The sequence below is a fragment of the Gracilinanus agilis genome, chromosome 1 (genome assembly GCF_016433145.1).
Source record: "Gracilinanus agilis isolate LMUSP501 chromosome 1, AgileGrace, whole genome shotgun sequence".
In the NCBI taxonomy this organism is placed as follows: Eukaryota; Metazoa; Chordata; class Mammalia; order Didelphimorphia; family Didelphidae; genus Gracilinanus; species Gracilinanus agilis.
Genome location: NC_058130.1, coordinates 505,036,413 through 505,055,818, shown reverse-complemented (window position 1 = coordinate 505,055,818; position 19,406 = coordinate 505,036,413).

The following is a 19,406-nucleotide window of genomic DNA, read 5'->3' as shown; positions in this document are numbered from 1 at the left end:
GAAAAGAAAAGAAAAGAAAAGAAAAGAAAAGAAAAGAAAAGAAAAGAAAAGAAAAGAAAAGAAGAGAAAAGAAAAGAAAAGAAAAAAGAAAAGAAAAGAAAAGAAAAGAAAAGAAAAGCTAAAACATTTAAAGAGGAAGTGCAAGTTTTACAGGTACCCATCTTGGGGGAGGCTTGCTCTGCAGTGGTGGTCATTGCCTAGAGTAATGAGCATCACAGTTGGGAATCTCTCCCATTCTCTCTTGCCTGAAGGTCAACAGCCATCTGGTCTGACTCATGCTGGCTCTTCAATTGAGAGAGAGAGAGCAGCTTTTCTATCATGTCCAAGAACAAAGGCCATGGCTGAATCGTCGAAAATGTAGATGATCCTGCTGCCTTCATCCAAGGAGTCTGCATCTCAATTTTCTGCAAATACATTCTTATCACTGACCCCTGTGGTCAAGAGGCAGGAAAGGAGGAGGCAGAGAAAAGAGGGAAAAGATGCAGGATGCACCAGTTTCCCCCAGAGTGGTAAGGCAATTACGATCCCGAGAAGGTTTCGTTTGGGTAATGAATCCAAAAGACAAGCTTTCAAAGATGGAGAATAAATTCTCAACAAGCTCTCCAGTCAATGAACTGCTACCTCTTTCTTTGCAAATCCTAAGGAAAATAAAAAATGAGTTGCACACTTCACAACTGAGTTCTGTGAACCTTTTTTTCTCCCTGTTTTCATAAAAGCAGCCTGACATACTAAGCCATATGCTGACCAAGAGATCAAAAATACATACTATGTGTCCTTTTCTATTCTTTGCAGGCCACATGCTGATACAGCAGCATTCTGTCTTTTCCCTTTTCCAAGACACTGTCTAACAAATATTACCTGGTGATAAAACTGTCCAATTTTCTTAGTATAAAATTATGAATATTAAAAAATGCTGATCGTGTATACGTTATCTTAGCTATGTTAAATATTCTAGATATATTTCATAGCTTTATGCAGTTTGAAAGATGCTTAAAATAAATAGCCAAATGCCAGATAGCTTGTTCATTTTGATTCATTTGAAAGATATTAAACATGTTATAATTAATTTCATGTGCTGTATTAAGACATCCCATTTATATGCTCAAAACTACAGGGGTCTCCTTAACAGCACTAAGTAATTCCATTTTGTCAGTAAAAGGGACATTGTTAATGGCAAAAGATTAGAAAATGCACCCTCTTTGATCTTTGCTTTTGAAAGACAGTGTTTCAGATGCTAAGAAAGTATTCTTCTCTTAAATGGTTGATGCTTGCTAAAGAAAAGGAAAAAGATGAAATGGAAGAAGTTTGTAAGATGCCAAATGAATACCCAATTTGTTTTAGCTTTCTTCATTCTAATAGCTCAAAAATATTTGTCTTGGGATTCAAAGGGAGCAAGTTGATGTCCTAAGAATGATATACACATGTCAGTACTTTTTTGTTTCTGCTTATATTCAGTGTGGAATAATAGAAAAAGAGCTTGGCCTTGAAACCAGAATTACTCGGGTTTGAGTCATACATCTGGGAAAGTCATTAACTTCTCAGTGTTCTAAGCAACTCTTAAAGACCATAAGTTGCAGGGAATATGATGATCTTCATAGATAAATGGGGTCTCCTCACCTAAGAATTCTATAAATCTATGAAACCACAGGCCCAGTCCCCATCCCTATCCTCTTTTGGAATGCTACCTTGTGCTTATGTCATATAAACAGAGAATTTTGGAGCACTTGACTTAACTGATAACATTAGAAATTAAGTGCCTGTCAGATTCTTGAGCAGTTAATCAAATGGAGTTGTGTCTTTAAGGAAGAGAACTGGACATTTGTAAATAGAAAATGTCTTGGCTGTTTCTCCGCTCATTGGGCTTGACTTTGTTTGTAACTATTGCTATGATCTTATGGCCACTAGAGTTTGGTTCAGATTAATAACCAGTTCCTTTATTGATTGCAGTTCATCAGAGCAGCCAAGTGCCCGGCTGGAGATTTGGGTCCTTGAAGCAAAATTCTCTGAATGGGCACACTTACCTTTTTTAATGTCCAAACAAACATAACTTTGTCTGCCCTCCTTCCCCTCTTCACTATAATGCAAAGAGTAACTGGGCACATCTATGCCCATGGAGAAAGAAATCAAAAATAGCTGCTGGCAAGGGCTGGCTTCCTTTCTGTGACGTTTTTGCTTTCTGTTGTCCTCTCTTTCTTCCCCATGTAGACAAAATGTTCATAAGTATTCCTCCCTTTCAAGGTCAGAGGACTGCGATGATGCCTCCTCATTTATGGATTTCTTTAGCATTTTTTATTGAATTACTAATGCAGTTCCAGAATTTTGCTAGTGAGGATGGCAGGTAAAACTGTCCTGCAGAGTCTTGGAAATGAATATTTGGTGACTTCTCAAAATTCCTCATTCAGTCTATTGAATTCATATGTAGATAAGATGTTATAACCCTATGAATACTACTTAAGACCTCTTAAAACCCTACCTACTCCCGTTCCCCTTAAATTTAGTCTTTTCTTTGTAGTTACAGTGATATAATGTGTTTCTTCTAATTATAGTATCAGATCAATCAATGAACAAAAATTAAGTATCTACTACATTCCAGGCAATGCATGGTGTACCAAGTATTGAGGATATAAATGCAATGAATAAAATAATGTCTTCTTTCAAGGTATTCATATTCTAATATGTATTATAGCAAATACACATATATATACTTAGATATATATATAAACAAATATGCATACATATACATAACAAAAAATATGAAAAGAATATAAAAAACCTCTTCTAAAAACCTTGACCATAAATAATTCTTAGAATGCTCTGTGTGGGAACAGCTTAAATGCCTTGATGTCCACCATCATTCTCCTGTCACTATGATAATCAGAAGATAATTTCAGTAACTAAAGATTGTGTTCTGAAAATGTATTTTATAGATATGGTCCTTATATTTGATGATAAGTATGACACGAAGGAAGTTTTCCACAATTTATGGGGGCATCAATAGTAATATTTTATATTATTCTTAGAAAAATATTTTGGATACTGAGATACTCTCTCAGGGTACACAGGGTTCTATTCATTAGAACTATATGTTTCTAATAATGACAGGGAAAAGAGAGAGTTTTTTCAGAATTATTTTTCTTAGATAAAAATTCACATCAAAGGAAATGACTAGAAAAATCTTTGATGAGCAAATAAGAAAATTTAGGGGAAATGTCTAAAAAATTTGTCATCAAAATATTTAAAAATCTGTGATGTAGTTCAGATTAAATGTTTTATTTCCTAAAGAGATCAGTTCATTGATGAATCATTGAATCATGTCTGCTTGATTCAAAACCAAGTGAAATGTTTAGTTAAGTGGTTCCTTTCAAGAGTTTCAATCTGCTCCCTGGCACAAAACTACATATTTTTAACACTAATGTTCTCTCAAAAATGGTATGTGGTCATAAGTCTTGAAGGAGTGTAATCTTGAAGTAATAAAAGTTGTGAGTGGCCCAAAAAGGCAATTGAATAACATATAGTGCTTAAAATGGGCTGCAACAACAATGAACTACCTTCAAAGTGACCTAAGAATAGCCTTTTGGAAAAAGAGGTGGGTCAATTCGGTTAAAAGATGGGAGGGGCTAGGAGAGGTTAGGAAGAATTTCACTGAGATGAATAATGTAAAAAGACTTAAAGGAAGATTCTATCATGTTTGAGCAAATCTGTCATGAAAGTTTATGGCAGATCTTAGTTAAGAATTATATATTGTAAGAAGGAAAGACCTATACCAATGGGACCTATACCAATTAATCTATACTTTATTTGATCAATCAATGAATCATTCATAAGGACTTTATAAAATACTTCCTATGTTCCTTAAGCACTTGAGAAACAATGCAAAAACAGAAAGTTTCTGTCCTCAAGAAGCTCAAATTTTAATGAAAAAGAAAATATGCACAATTCAGTACATAAAGAATTAATACAGAATTAGTAGAAAGCATCAGTGCAGTTCATATTAAGTGAAATCCTGGTCCATTTATAGCTATGTCCTACCTAATCAGTGCAAATAATGAATTCCCTGAAATAAATGCATTATTCAAACTCACATTTCATATATTTTTTGGGGTTGGAAACAATGAACTATATTGTACATGATTATACCTTTAAGTAGTGCAAATTAGAAAACATGCAAAACTTTCAGAGAATTCATTATTTGCACTAATTGGGATTAGATGATCTACTAAAATGTTGCCATCATCAGAGGAACTTTGAAGAGCTTCAAATGTTTTTCACTCCAAATATTATTTCCCAAACTAATTGTTAAAAGGGATTGAAATCCCAACTTTAAAGATTGTGAATGAACAAAAATGCTTAGATTTCATGATGAAACCAGATAAAATTAGTAACAGTATGTGCTGAATGAAAAGAACTATAGTTGAGGAGATACCAAGTAATTCAGGAGCAAATAACACCAAAGGGACTTGGGAATATTTTTATGATCTAAGATAGGTACATCATTATGAATAAAATAGAGATAAAATGCATTTAAAATCTTAACAAAAGAAGGTAGATCTGATTTCACAGGTATGGGATGAGGTTCATCAGTAAAATATAAAAATGGAAGAGATACCTTGTTCAAAAGGAATGGATATGCAAATCTGGCCTCAGACACTTCCCAGCTGTGTGACCCTGGGCAAGTCACTGGACCCCCATTGCCCACCCTTACCACTCTTCCACCCATAAGTCAATACACAGAAGTTAAGGGTTTAAAATTAAAAAAAAAAAAAAGGAATGGATATGATAAAAGGGATGAGAGAGTAATACTTTTCAGGTAGTGACATGTCTTTCCCTGACTATTTGGGAGGGAAAAGAAGAACTAAGATTTAGTGAAATGGATTCTAAAATAATTAGTTTTATACTTACAGCTTTGTTAGATAGACTTTATTTGCTGAATGTGGAGGACTAATCAAACATCTAATCCATTCAGGACCAACCCAGTTTTTTTTTTTTTTCTGATGACAAGAAATCATCAAAGTCAAAGATGAACCTCACAAATCTGAAGACAGATATAACCTAGTTCCCAAGAACTGCACAACTGATACAATATTATTTGTCCTAGAAAAGAGAGAATAGTTGTTGTTTTCAGATATTTGAAGGACTGACTTTTGAAAGAGGCAGTAGGCACACTCTACCTTCTTCCTCAGGGAAACACTAAAACTAGGATCATTGGTTAGAACTAATGGGGATATAGATTTGGATTCAAAGACAAGGATGCCCTTTCTATTGATTACAACTACCTACAAGTAAACTAGTTACCTTACCAAACTGTGAGCAGAGAATGCTTAGGGAAAGCTTATTTATATTATTTGTCAGTTACATATTAGACACAAAGTTAAATCAGATGTTTTCTCAGATCCATCCTAACTATAAATTCTATTTTGGAGTCATCTGTCATTTATATATAGTAATGGGAGAGCTAGAAAGGACTGTAGAGAAAGGACTAGCATGGCCCTTTCATTTTGATAATGTTGACCCTGAAGTCAGACAGATGAAATAGCTTACTCAAAGTCAAGATGGATAATAAAGTCAGAATTTGAACCCCAAGCCTCTGACAAAAGATCTAATCATATTTCTACTGTACCATCCCAATACTCCACTTATTCTGAAGCTCTACTTGGCCCCATCTATCCAGAAGTTCACAATTTTTAAAATCTCTACGTATATTCACATATTAGTACTTGTATAAGTGACTAATAATTCCCACAGAGAAAAATGGGAACAAGCCTTAGAGAAGTAACCCAAGAGCATTTTATTCTGATATGACCTCCCCCCTTTCCTGCTTTGACTTGAGGCACTTAGTTGATATATATGCATTTCTTGAGCTAACTCAGGCTATTCCAAAAGCCATGGCACTTTTAAATGGCTAACGCTTTCCCTGCCATTCTTCTTTCATCCCTTCTTTCTCCTTTGGTAGGTGAAAACTGGATCCAGTCTTTGCCTAACAAACATATATGTAGACATATGATAAGAAATTACAACTTATGTGTAGAGAAAACAATTATTAAATATGAATTTGAGAATCAACAACAAAAAATAGAACCCCTCTAAACTATGACTTCATGTTACCTAAATTCAAGCCTATTATGTTTTCAATTGAAGTTAAAAATATATTTTCTCCTAACATTCAAGAATGCAGTGCAATGGGAGGATTGCAGAATGGAGAATGGTGGCTAATATTGTCTTTTTAAGTGAAGTAATTTTACTACATCTTCTGAATAATATTTTTTTTATTTGAAGCTTTCCCCTCTCTCCTATAGAAATCTATGAATTTTTTTTCTAAAAAAAGAGTAACAAAGTAAGTATATGGTCGACGTTACACAATTCCATGAATTTTCTACAAGATTTTTTTGCTTATCTAATTGTGACAGTGGTTTGATTCCCCCACCCCCACCCTCATATAGTCATAATCTCAACCTTCTGAACATTCGGCAGATATAAATCATCTACTGAGCTAAAAAAGTCTTTGATTAACAACCAAGGGAATTGCAGGTATTAAAATTGCCCCCCAGAGGGAGCCCATATCGTTCTATGAATGCATTAGACACCTACTTTGAATTACAAAGAAAATTAATTAAAATATATGTTTATAAAAACTGTACATTGTAAGCAGCATGCATGTGTGTCCCCTTGAATTCTTCCTCATATATATTTGTGTGTATTTAATGTATATTTGTATAGATAGATACAGGATTTTATCTTTAAAAAATCATGATTAGTATGCATTTTACTTAATAAAACCAGGTATTATCCAGGGTTTGTCCTGACTGACCAGAATGGATTTTAATATATGTCATCAACTGAATACAGTGCATTTGTGTTGCTAAGCTGGGGAATAGTCTATCAGCTGCCCTTTCAAGTGTAATTCAATGCCCTTATGAACAGGGCAGCCAGATTCCTCCTCAGACTTGAATTTCACCCTGTATGCTGAGCTACTCTCATCCTGCCCACACAACTGCAGCAGAGTTGGATGCAATGGAGAGATTCAGCCATTTTGATTTCTAAAGGGCTGCCTCTCCATCCTGGGCAATGCAAGTTCCATTTTGCAGATCCCTGTAGTGCAACCCACTGACTGTGTCTTTCTGTCTTGTCAGATTCTTCATGGCCTCGGAGTCTCTTGGAGTGCATGGGTCTGGAGGCAATAAAAATGTTATGATATCCCACACTTCCCCATATTTTGTTTATTCCATATATATCTCATTTTGTTAGCTTTTGGTGCTTTTTTTAGACTTTCTGCTTTTTTTTTTCCTCTTTAGTTGCCATGGAAACAATTTCCCTGGTAGGGGAGGAGCCTAATGGCATCCATGAGTGTAAAGTAAATTCAATTTATAGCATGGTTTGTAGAATATTGGGGATTTGTAATGGTTGTTAACCCCACATAAGGAAAATCAATCTCTCTCTATAGTATATCTGTAAATATTGATATCTATAGGTGATAAGTAGAATTATATGAGATTAAGTAGTATAACCACTGGAGTGATAACCTTAAAAATCTCCTAAATTCCATTTTCCATTGTATCAAATAAGAATAGAAGTTTGAAAGGCAAAATTTTGCTCATTGGAGAGTTTTCATCATGAATTAAATTCTGGGAGAGGTTATGCTTCATAAGGTATAATTTTGTTTTAATCCTATAAATTGAGAAGCACCGATGAATCATTTTATAGTTTTAATACAAAAATAATAGATGCATGTACACACTTGTATGTATAATGATGTTGAATATTCATGTATATGCAATATCCTAAGCATAAATGAATACATATGCATCCATGTATTTAGTAATATATATACATATACTCATGCATACATATAGTTATATATATAGTTCTATGACTTGCATATATTAAATATATCTTATAACAAAAACAACCTTCTGTACTATGTATAACTATATAACTGTGTGTATCTAATACAGTACAACAACCAGGGCTCTCTTCACTGTCGCTTCTGTCATTTGTACTATGAGTCTGGTGGTATTTGGACAACCATGTTAATTCAGAGAATATAGGCTTTAAAAGTGTGTCAAAATATGTGTGCTTCACAGTAGCAAGTACGGTGATTGCATTTTTAGATTTTTCAATAGCCCAGTTTGACCCTCTCTCTCTTACCAAATTCATTGATTTATTTCCATGTGCTTATTTTGCTTACTGTTTTCCTTCAAAGAACTGTGAATGATGAGACAACAAAATACTGGATTATTTGTACTCTTGGAACAGCTGCTACCTAAGTTGTGACAGGTATTCTGAGTATAATATTCTGCGTTCACTCAGTGCTCTTGTTTCAATGATTCCAAATCCTGGGCATATAATTGTGAATTTATCACTGAAATGAGTCATCTCTGGGGTCTAAAGAGTAGCTCAGAATGGAATATGCTCATAAAGTGGGGAACATAGGCAAAGAGGAGATAGGATTCAAGTTAATAATTCAGCTACAACTAATGTGTGTAAAATGTATATTTTTGTGTATGTGTACATGCCTATGTGAATAGATGCAAGGAATCAGAAATGAGGAATGGGGAGAAAGTAAGGTAAAGCTGAATATTTGTCATTAAAATTATATGTTATGTTATTTTGAATGATAAAGTTTAAAATCACTAAAATTTTGTAAATATAATATCCTATGGCCATTTTCAACATGGCTTCCTCAGAAATATTTCATCATCTCATGAGCTAGCCAGTTACTAACAAGCACTTCAGTGAAACTCAGGATTTTGTGATCCTTTTGTTCTTGTTGAGAAAATCTTTGTTTTTCCCTTCTTAAAATTAAGAGATGAACCTTTAGGAAGGCAAGTGTAGCAAAGAATTAAAAAGGCATCTGGAATTTTGTTCTTGATTGCTTTGTTTTAAGAAAGTTGAAAACAGTGCTGTTGCTGTTAAAATAGCAGGAATGAAAGTCTAGTATTGATGTATACCATGTTTAAGGAACACACTGAAATTATACAGGACTGATAAAAGGAAGTCATAATGAAAAATATTTCCATTTTTCTTATTGTTGTCTTTTCTCCTTCTGCCCTTCAAGCTTCCCTTCCCAATCCTTCCCTACTCTCCACAGGTAAAGGCTGGTGCCATCTTTCCTCCATTATTTTGCTTAGAACCCATTAGTGGGTTTTACAAGTGTCCCTAACCAAAGACTAAATCGAGTGGCAGGTCTGTTGTAATGCTAAGAAATAGAATATGCTCAGAGAGCAAGTTCAGAATAAGGTCCGCATTCTGAACAGCCCAGAACAACAAATTCCTACACAGAGGACATGCATTGCCTTGCCCAATGCATAGGAAACAATCTGTGTCACTGCAGCCAGTTATTATACTATTTGAGTGCTTTGTTATCCAATTCACCTTTTACAGATGCTTGTTCCAATGAAGTTGGAGAATAGTAATGCAAGTGCTTAGCTGGCCAGCTTCTATCATGCCACAAAGAATGAGCCTTTTTCTCAGCATGATAAGGTATATCACAGAGAAAGCATAAAGTCCTTTTCTTTATTGATTTTACAATGTATGTTTTGAAATAAGAAAGCTGCTTTGTATCATCTATTTTCCTTCCTCACACTCCCCACCCTGCAACCCCCCAAGTCTCAATATTATGAGAAGTCTACTTCTATTGTTGTCCTTCTTCACCCTTTCCTTGGTCAATTTTATTTTGTATTCCTTATAAGCATGAACTTGTGCCTGGAGCTAGGGCAGGGAGAGAAGTTAGTGTAATGACTGTTCCAAAGACTGAACATCCTCTTTATCTACCCCCCCTAGGTATGTGCCAACTGCAGCAATCCAAGCTTCTCTTCTTGATTCTGTAACATACTTGCTCCCTTAAAGCAGCATCTTCAAATGATTGAAATTTTCTAGCCTTTGCAGTTACAAATGCCTTGTTGGTCTAAGTAGATTTCAAAGCAAAGCACAATTATTATTGGTCTTCATACAAAAATCATTATGATTGAAAAATGATGTAATGTTTAGCAAATACAGAATAGTAGATACTATCTAAAAAAAACCTTACCTTCTGCCTTAGAATCACTACTCCTAACTGGTTCTCTGGTAGAAGAGTGGTAAAGGCTAAGCAATGGGGTTAAGTGACTTGCTTAGGGTCACACAACTAGCAAGTATCTGAGGCCAGACTTGAACCCAGGACCTCCCATCTCTGGACCTGGCTCTCTATCTATTGAGTCACCTAGTTGACCCTAATAGATAGAATCTTAAGCATGAAGAAGATATATTTTCTATTTTAAGGAATTAAATTTAGGGGTTTGACTAAATATGTGGGAATTCTAAAATAATATAGTGTTTCCTGAATTAAAATGTTATAGCTCAGATCAAAATAACTTTTAATAGCTTCTATTTACAAAGAGGTAGAAAGAGTGAAAGTAGAAAAATACAAAAAGAGAGTAGATATCTGGCCTATCACACTAAATATTGCTCTGGTGCTTGGCTCAACCCAGCAGGGCTTGTTAACCCTTGACCAGAGGACCCAGTGTCCCACCAATGCAGCCTCCTGCAAGAGGGGAAGGCCTCTCCAGAATTAATCTCTCCAAAAGCCAGGAAAGGAAGACCAGCTACTCACTCACCCAAGAAACAGTCCAAAAGCCAAGGTCCCAAGTCAAAGCTGAGGTCCAGGTCCAAAGTCCAAGAGACGGCCAGCCAAAGCTCCAAGCCCAAGATTCAGCCAGAACCCCAGCCAAAGAAGTCAGAAGTTTTTATAGTCCTTTTCTGTCCCTTCCTCTCTTCAGAGGCCAATCACAGCTTCCAAATTTCTTAGCACTGTCCTGGGGGCAGTGTCTATAGGATCTACCTCTCATCCTCTGAAAGTGTCAACACTTATTCAAAGGATTCACAAGTTTCTGATTGATTGGGTTAAAAGGGTGGAGCTCACCAAGTAAGTGACTTGTGAATTCTCTTACTTGATAACAAAGTATTAAGTAGGGGTTAAGTAGGAGTTTCTTAGATTGATTAACTCAAAATAGACAAAGAGAATAAAGAAATCCCTTTCACCCTATGCAGGAAAAATGAAACAGTCTTATGATAGCTAGCAAATCAGACAAGTAAGAGGGAAACTATAAAGTAGACAAAGTTCTGGTGAGCTCTGCCTTTTTGAAGCCATTGATAAAAATATTAAACAATACAGGACCAAGCAAAAATATTCCCCAGGAGAGTTTCTATTATGTTAATATTAAATTAGCTACTCCTCTTTGAGTCTGTCTGTTGAACTAGCTCTGAATCCTTCTCATTTTCACTACTCTATATTTCATCTTTTCCATAAGAATATTAGGAAATGCTTTATCAATATCTTTGATAAGATCAAGGGTAAACTGTAACACCAGTGTTTCTTTCATCTACTAGTTCAGTAATCCCATCAAGAAAGGGTATTTTGTTGGTCTAGTATGGTTTGTTCCTGATTAAGTCATTTTGGCCCTTTGTATTTGTTACTCTCCATTCTAGATACTCATAGATTGTCTCTTTCATGATCCATTCTGGAATTTTCCCAGGAAGCAAAGTTGAGTTCATGAGCTTCTAGTATGCAGCCATTATCACTCTTCCCTATTTTGTACAAATGAAAACATTAGCCTTTCTCCAATCTTGTGACTCTTTAATTTTCTTTTAGGTTTCAGAGATTGCTTAAGGTGGCTCAGAAGTCACATTTACTCATTCTCTCAAATCCCAAGGCTAGAGTTCATCTGTACAAGAAGAATTAGATTCACCAAGGAACAAAACAAGAATAGATAAACAGATGTACCTTCTTTCTCATCCATTATCATCATCATAGCCACCCAAAGGTCATAGGAATCCTCCTTTTTCCTTCCTCCCTTTTCTCTACCCCCATCCCCAAGTCAAACTCTCCTTTCTTGGTTGTTTTTAGTTTCCCTCTACAACCTCAATTCATTCTGAGCTTTATCATTTTAGACAAAATGCTTACCAAACAATATCACATTTATTTTTGCCTTTGTTATCTAGCCTTTTTTCTGTCTTCTGTATATTTCTTCTTATAATCTACATATCCACTGTAAAGGTGAGGCACCAGGGATGTTATTATTATTATTAAAATGTAACCCAAATGGTTTGTGGGTTCACACTGGATTGAAGGAGAACCAACAAGGATAGGGAGACCAGGGTTTACTGCCAAGCTTTTAACTGTCACAGGAATGGCAGTTGGGCCAGGGCCTATGGAACCAGCAGGCAGAAGGTAAAAGTATATAACAGTTTAATTGGGGAAATAAAAATAAAGGATGGGAATAAGGGATTCTATACTTGAAACCTAAGGGCAAACCACAGGGGCAGGGAAGGACTTAACTACACTATCCTATTGACCTAAGCCAGGCAGGGCCCAAAGGAAGCAGTACTGAAGTCAAAGGGAAGGCTCCTTCAAACCTGGTTCCAGCCAGGTTTGGTCAGCTCAGCTAAAGGGCCAAATGGGGTCTCATGGTAATCGAAGGATGGTCACAGGATGCCAAGAGCCAACTCCACCAGGTGATCCCAGGTACCCAGGTAGGGAGAGTGAGTTTGAAATTCTGTCCACCAGATCCCAAACCACTTCCCCACTTGGTGCAGTTCTGCAGGTCTGTTGTCCACTTGCTGAAAGCCTTCACCTCTTAGGATCCCAGGGAATCTGGGTGCAGTTTTTCCCTAACTCTGAGATCTCCCAGCGTTAGCAACAGTTATGTCCCAACTACTAATGGAGTCTCTCTCAGAGTACAAGCCCCACTTCCTGCTCCTTCTTTCCATCTTGGAATCCTCCAGCCCTTCCTGCTAGGTCCAACACTAATGCTAAATAAATTGCTAAATAACCCTCACGACACCACCCAGATGTGAAATGAGCCACAGAGGTCCTTAGCTCAATCATTACTTTAGATATGTGCTATATAACATCCCATAATATGGTAACTTAGACTCTGCTTCATATTTCTAATGTTAGGAAACTCACTATCTCAATTAATCAATCACCAGAGACATATTAAGCTACTCCTGCCATTAAGTGACTCAGTTCATATAATGTGGTGTCAAGCAGACCTGAATTCACATCTGTCCTCAGATATATACTAGCTGTGTGTGCAAGTTGCTTGACTTCTGCCTATCTCAGTTTTCTCACTTGAAGGTTGAAGATAATAATAGCATCTACCTGTCGTGGTTGTTGTGCGGACAAAATGAAACAAATTAAAGAACTTTTCAAAAATTTAAAGGACTGCATAAAGGCTATTGATTATTAAATATTATTGTTACTTTGTACTAGTTTTGGTACTAAGTGCCTTGGGTAAAAAGATAAAAATTAAACAGTTTCTACCCACAAGAAACTTACATTCTACTGGACACAATATGTATATTTTTAAGTATATAAAAATACATGTAATTTCCTCACAAGGGATGTCAATACCTTTTCAGAGAGCTGTCATTGCTAGAGCTTTGTACTTGGTATAATTTTTGATTCCCTTTTCCTTGTCTTGAAGTAATGTCGTTCCTCCGGGAAATGTCTTCCCACTGTTTTGAGTAGTATGAAAGGAAAGAGAAACTTCTTTTCATCATGAACCATTAGCTCAAGAAAAAAAACTGACCATTTAAAAATTTAATTTAGATAAAACTGTAAAATATAATTATGAAACATTTAACTCACCCATGATTCAAAAATTAGAACAAAAAATATTGAATAAAGTATTGTTTTTATTGAAACATTGTTGATGAGTTAATTATTTTTCAGATTTATGTTGAACTAGAGTAGTGGTTCCCTAACTTTTTTGGCCTACCATCCCCTTTGCAGAAAAAAAAATATTACTTAGCGCCCCCTGGAAATTATGAAACTATTTATTGAACTCAGAATAGAATGTAATACCAAAAAGTGTGACCATCACCACATCCCTGAATCCCTGCAGTACCCACTAGGGGGCGGTAGCACCCACTTTGGGAATCACTGAATTAGAGGATCACAGAGTACTATTCCATTTCTGGAGTTCTGTGAAATATAAATGTCAAGTAAAAACCATAAGTATTTATTAAGCATTTACCAAATATCAGGACTGTGCTATATACTGGAAATACAACAAGGGGGGGCAATTTCTGTGCTCAAGAAATGTACATTCTAATGGGGGAAGCCTTGAAAGTTAGAAAGAAGGATCATTAAGGGAGAGAAGGGTGGGTGGCCTGAACATTTCCTCAAAATGGAGTTCACAGAGAATTGAAAGAGGGGTCTTAAAGGAGAAGAGATCTTCCAAGATGAGAGGACATGGTACTCAACCTAGTGATTGGAGTAGAAGAGGATATTAGAAATATCTGGAGAATCAGATATTTTATTCGATAACTGATTTTTAAGCAAAGCCTGGATGATCATTCATGGAATGTATTGTTGATCATATATTCAGAGGTGAGTTTGAGTAGAGGATTTGTGGAGTCCTTTTCAAGTCTGAAATTCTGTGAAAAGAGTAGTCATATACAAATAGTTATTGTCCTTTGTAAAGGGTATTTAAGGGAATGGCATTATGGATTAAATTTTTGAATTAGAAGTTCAAATATAGACTATATAGCTAAATGCAAAATATAGCTCTTTAACTACTCTAATCATTTAAGTAATAATTCAACTTCTTTAATTTAATTTAGTATTATAATTTTGGAAATGCTCAGGTTCTGAATGTGATATTTTCCCCAAAAAATCTTCTCCTAGTTATAGAATTAATTACTGACTGGACAAATAACAATTCAATGGATTACATAAATTTAATCAAAAGCCTAACCATATTTGCAGATTGAAAACTCTCCACCATTCATTCTAAAGAAAGCCTATGATCCTACAGAGACTTCAGGAAGGGTAACCCTGATATCAAAACAAACTATATTAATGTGCTACAGTCTATATTCCCCTTGTTGATAAGGCATAAGGTTTTCTAAAATGGCTTTCATCTTATTTGACCTTTTATTCATAGCCATACATTCTTAGGAGCAGTTGTATAAGTCATAACAGTGGTCCAAATGGAAATGGCCCTGTGACTCACCTAGTAATTTATGGATTGTAAAGTTGTTTTGGGGAGCAATGGTTATGGTGAGATTTTAAGAGGTCTGTAACATAAAAAGCAAAAAAAAAGAAAAGAAAATGAAAGCTTACACTGTAAGCTGAAGTAAAGCTACGCCTTTAAATACCAGTATACTAAGTACCACTCCTTTTATTCCCAGGTCCTAATTTGTCAAGTTGGATGGAGTCACATATTGAATTTTTGTGTACCTTCAACTGACCATAGAATCAGAATTCTCTTACCTTAACACAAAAGTGAGAGAAGGGACAACAAATATGCAAAACTCCTGATTTCTCAAGTGTAAGCATATCTTTGCTGCTTCTACCCACCTAGAACTATAGAAAAGAGCTATCAGATCATAGTTGCAGAACTGAAATGAATGAATCCCAGTCACAATCTCATGTAACCATTTCATTTCATATTTGAAGAAGCTGACAGGTAGTAAGCATCCAAGATTAGATTTGAACCCAGTTTTTTCACTCCAGATATAATGTACCACAATTTCAGCCAGAAAATTTCCTAAAGGAATCAGTGCTGTGATGGAAAGGATAGGAATAGGGATGGGAAAGGGACAATATTTGAAAGGATTTAAGATATTAGAATACATGTTGTTATTCATGTTTACAGTTACAGGACAACATCTCTCTTCTTTCAATAATTTTCTTTATCTTTGAATAAACCCTTTAGCAACTTTAGGGCTAAAGACATTTTGCTATAATGACAATTGTGAAGAAACCTGGAAATATTATGGAATAAGACAGTCTAGGTTTACTTTAGCTATCTTAGAATAGCAAGAAATGTGCCAAATGGAGTAGAACAGCAAAAGGGGGAAAATAAAATAAATTCCTAGTAATCCTAATTAGGGAAAACAAAATTAGCCTAGCAATGATATTGGCTCAAATTTGGACCTGTCCCCTCTCCCTACAAAAGGGATTATGTTATAGACTGAATGTGTGAATGATTGAAATTATTCCTTATTTAAAAGACTGGCATGGCTAAAATCAGACAGAAGAACTTAGTCACCAAAGGCCTTTATTAGAGACACTAGTATGTAATATAAACTTGAGGCATCTCACCATAAAAGTAATTTAAGCAGATACTTGCACCTTTTAGAGCTGGGCAGACAGGAATAACTTTCACATGGAAGAGAGAAAAGTGGTAGAAATTAGTAAGAAAAATAAAATCTCTAATACAATGGACAAAATTCAATTGTATAGATCCATGATCCCAGAAAATACACTGTACAGTCATAAAAGAACCCCAGAATGATTCAAAAGTCATCGAATTACTGAGAGATGAAGAGAAAATGAGAGATTTTAATTCAAAACTCAAAAGGAGAATAGATAGATTAAAGTAGGCATTAAAAACCTTAACAAACAGCCTCAAAAAACAACAACCCCCTCCTTCATGCCAGGTCTCACCTTATTTGATGTTCCCTTCACCAACTAGCTCTTCTACATCAACCTCCCCCCAAGAACCAATCACAATTCCTCAATCAGCCTGGTACCACCCTGGCACCAAAGGGGGACAGTGCCTGTGGGATCAATTCCCTGGTTGCTGATTGACCCAAATTCAAAACAAATGGAAGGGAAGTCTAAATCTCTGATTGATCAAGTCAAAATACAAATCCCCTTCTCACACAGCTAAGAGAAAGAAGCAAATAAAATTCAAAGTTCAAAGAAATGGTACAAAAAAGAAATAGCAATACAAAGCCAAAAATCATCAAAATTGGAAGAATATTTGAAATAATTATTATACAAAACAATTGCCTCAGTAAATACATTCTAATAATCATCAGTCTCACAGATTTAAAAAGCTGAATAGCATATTTCAAGAAATTATATATTTTTGAATAGTCAGAATTATTGATGGGTAATCACAGAATAAGGGAAGGGATAGAAAATCTATTGGACATCACCAGAAAGATAATTTAGATATGGCACATCCAGAAATATGTTTGACAAGTTCCAAAGTTCCCAAGTAAAAGAGGAAATCAACCTACCAACCAAAACAAACAAAACAAGATGAAAATAATTTGGTGCATATGACACATAGCAAGGAACCATAGACTTCTGTTAAAATTTAGGTCCCTTCATTATTATGTGACTCCAGGCTACATTTCTGATTTATTATACAGTAGGCTCTTTCATGAACTTTATGCTCCAGATAAAGTGAACTATTACAGTGTTACTTGTGAGACATTAATATAATTCTCATCTTAATGTCTTTGCACAGACCGATGTCACAGCTTGCAATTCTTTCCTGCACTACTCCCCATATAATCTCTAACTTCCTACAAAACTCAGTTTATATGCCACTTCCCATCCTTGCAGATGCTATACCTTCTCCAATTACCAGCATAAATATGCACACACTGTATTCTATCCACTGTATTTTATAAGCTAATATATATGTATATATATATGCTGTGATATATGTGTGTGTGTATATATATGTATATATATATATGCTGTGATATATGTGTGTATATATATGTATATATATACATATGTATATATATACATATATATATATATACATATGTATATATATATCTGAGAGAAAGAAAGACAGAGATATACTCAGAATATATAATCATGCATACGTATTTATCCTCATGGAACAAGAATTCCTATTATCCCATAGAACAGGACCTGCTTCATTTTTATTTTCCTATCATCTGTGCCTAGTATATATTGGGACAAATAGTAAGCATATTATATATGTTTGTTGGTTAATTAAGTCAGTGTTATTCAGTAGGAAACAAGGACTAATTTAAATCCTACTTGTGATTCTTAAGAGCTTTGTTACCTTGTCCAAGTCACTTAGCCTGTCAGAGCACCAGATTCTTTACTTGTAAAATGGAGTTGGACTAGATGGTTTCTAATGTCCCGCCCTACTTTAAATATGTAATCCTATGATATATTAAAATATAACTGTCCATAATACAATAGAAGTTATAATCAGTAAGGAAAAATGAATAAAGGACTCAGAATAATGCAATAACAATTACATTATTCTGTTCAAAAGAAATTTGAATCAAAGAATAAATCATAAAAAATAATTATATTAAAAATAATAATATAACAATAAAGTATTTGAAATGTGTAGGATACATATAAAGCTCTCTTAGAGGAATTTTTAATGTCTGAACTCAAATAAGAGAGAAAGATAACATTAAATTGAATTTACCACTAGGAGAAAAAAACAAACTAGGAAATCAGTGATCCCCAAAAAGTATAGAAATTAAAAACATGAAAATTAAAGAAAAGGTAAAAATTAAATAATTATTAAGTTAATAAAAAACTAAAACTTTTTTAAAAAGTCAACAAAACATCTAAATAATTAGCTAACTTGATTTAGCGTGATGGAAGAAAAGTTACTAAAATTAAAAAAAACAAGAAGAGGCATTCAGAAGAAATGAAGACAAAATAAAATTATAAAATTCTGTTTCTGGTTATGTGCCAACTGAAGATGAAAGTGAAATAGATAAAATAATTGTAATAAGGTAACATTTTAAGAAAATAAGAAATATAAAATCTAAAATATCCAATCACAAAAACAGAAATTAAGAAAATAATAATATACCTTTAAAGGGATAAAAGGGGGAAAAGTCTAGATAAATTGAATAAAGGAACTATGCAGAAAACCAGAAAGCAGTTTGGTGAAAAAATAAGGATAGCTCAGACTCTTACATTTAGCACAATAAAATCTGAATTTTTACATATAATATTATTTTTAATATGAATATAGGGCAGTTAGGTGGTTTAGAGCAATAACCCTAAAATGAAGAGAACCTGAGTTCAAATTCCACTTCAGACACTTTGCTAGCTATTTTTAATCTTTGTGTCCTAAATCCTAATATTGGTACAATATACTAAGGAAATTATTGAGAACCCCCCCAAAAAAGATCTGTATTTATAAAAATAAATTCATAATCAAATTTGTAACAATAAAATACTGGAAAAAATAAGCCAATATGATTCAGCCGCCTTCTCACTTTAACCCTGCTCTCCCTCCTCCTTCTTTTATCAATAATTTTATCCCAGAATTTCCTTCTTAAGGGTGAACCCAGATCAACCAAACTTCATTCTCTGGACTCTTCCACCATGGCACCAATAACACAATATGTTATTTTTTAGAAGAATATAAGCTCTTTGAGGACAGAGACTTTGTTTTTGTTTGTATTTTGGAAGGATACATATGTTAAGTAAAGCCCTTAAGGTTTGTTGCTGCTATTGTTGTTGATGATAATGAAAATAATAATGGTCCACCTTCAGTAGCTTGGAAATAAATGAACACATGGAATAGTATTATACTGAAAAAGTAATTATTATTATTAATATAATTACAATGATAATATAATATATATATATTTATATATATATATATATA